We start from the raw sequence: 2,391 nt of genomic DNA on the forward strand, positions 1-2,391 counted from the left end.
TTCTGGTGTTTTCATCAATCTCTTTCTTTAAATATTTAAAATTTTCATTGTAGAGATCTTTGATGTCTTTGGTCAGGTTTATTCCAAGATTTTTTTTTTGCAACTATTCTGAATGGGAGGGTTTCCCTGTACTCTTTCTCCCATTGCTTTTTATTGATATATAGAGAGGCTAGTGATTTCTGTGGGTTAGTTTTTTAAACTGCCACTTTACTGAAAGTGTTGATCAGTTCTAGGAGTTTTCTGGTAGATTTTTTGGTATCTCTTAGGAATAGTATATCATCTGAAAAAGTGATAGTTTTACCTCCTCTTTTCCAATTAGTACTTTTAATTTCCTTCTCCTGTCTTATTGCTCTAGCAAGAGTTTCAAGCACTATGTTGAAAATGAGTGGAGACAGTGGACATCCTTGTCTGGTTCCTGATTTTAATGGGAATGCTTCCAGTTTTTTTCCATTTAGAATGATGTTGGCTGTGGGTTTGTTGTAACAAACCCCTCCTCTTTTAATTTTAACTTTTATTTCATTATTCCTGGTGCTTCCATTTTATGTTCAATGTGTCAATGTGTTTCCATACTAGTGTCTTTGAATTCTTTGCTCCTTTCACCTAGAACATGATTACTCAACCTCTCCATAGCCTGGGTTTCATCATTTATGTGTCCATGGAGATGGCTCTTTCACAGAGATTATAACTTCCTATGTAAAATGATAAGCAAATTGCAAGAGGTAAAAAATGAAATTTCTTCCCTTACTAGTATTTTATTATGACATTAATCATGGACTGAAATGTACTTTGCTCTGTTTTTAACTGCTAATCTCCACTGATCCCATCCACTATGAATGTGGCTCTAGCAGGAAACTATCCATATTATTTCTGGTGTTAGCATGAGTGGCCAAAGCACATAGGATGGCAAAACTGTTTTCTGGGTGCATGAGTCATCTAAATGAACTTTAAAAAAAAAAGATAGATGAGCAAATACATAAGGCCATCTCTGAGCAGGAGGCCAGAAGTAAAGAAATAGCAACGTGGGACTTGGGCTTCTAGTTTAAAGATTTTGTAACATTTAAAAAATTTTCTAAACAATTGAAATGCATTATTCATATTTTTATAATAAAACTTTCATATTCTCACTAAAATTATCTCAATACACATGAATTATAGAAAGCAATATTAAAAGAGAGAGGTAGCAACAGAAATAAAAGAAGCAGACTCTAGACTAGGATAATTTTGTCTGATGTCTTAAATATAAAACATTTTGCAATGAAAGACAGGAACTCAGGGAAGGAGTAGTGGGGAGGAACTGGAGGAGGCAGGGGATCTGAATGTGATCAAATTACATTCTATGAAATGCTGGAATCAGCAACTACACATATAGTAAAAGTGAACAAACTTCCTAAGAGGAATATTGATAGAAATACACAAATATGTAAAATCTTCGACATACAAAAATTATTTAAAAGCTAATTCAAAGTAAAAGGAAAGCATTGGCAACCGCTACAGCACATAGTTAATATTTTAAATGTGCAATGGAAATGTACAAAATGGAGAAAAAAATGAATGAAACTTCACAGAGGAAAAATGTGAAATGACTAATTTGCAATATATTATTTTACACTTATGGTAGCTAGTAATCAAATAAATGTGATTTAAAACAAGAAGTTGCCATTTTTCTCCTAAACTTGCAATGGAGATGCAAACAAAAATTGAAGGTCATTAGTCTCCAGGGTGTGCTCAGTCCAACATTCTTTTTCACTATTCTTGGGATGAAATTGACCTACATTTCCTGGACAACAAATTAACACTGTGCTTCACATCCAGAACATGTGGAAACCTAACTGCTCAACAATTCGACTTTAGAGAGATGATTTAATTAATAGACTATATGAAAAACTTAAACAATTTCAGTGTTGATGTTCATAGCAAAAATGAAAACAAAAATGCAAAGTACAATTACTAAAACTACATTAGTAGAAATCTTAAAGATGTTAAGGAAAAGTCAATAGTGTATAATGATAGTAAAACAAAAACTTTAAAAAATAAGTACAGAATACTAAAGAAAAAAATGCTTCTTGAAGACAAAACATAAAAATACTATTGGTCTTACTATATGGGATTAATGTATATCTACCATATATCATTTATATACTTGCCAATACTCAATAATTTGTTCAAATACCACTTTATGATATATTAAAATTCATTTAAATATTTTGGGATCCATTTTTAAAGTGAATTTGTGTGAATTTCATATAATATATTTTGATCATTAAGATCATTTCTTCTATATGTGCCCCCTTAACACCACCCACCTGATTTCATGTACTATGTACTCTATCATATATATATATAATTTTTAAAGCCTGTTCAGTCAATTTTTGTCTCTGGTATAGGTCTGTC

This window comes from Nannospalax galili, unplaced genomic scaffold (assembly GCF_000622305.1).
Source record: "Nannospalax galili isolate Female #2095 unplaced genomic scaffold, S.galili_v1.0 scaffold55, whole genome shotgun sequence".
NCBI classification, from domain to species: domain Eukaryota; kingdom Metazoa; phylum Chordata; class Mammalia; order Rodentia; family Spalacidae; genus Nannospalax; species Nannospalax galili.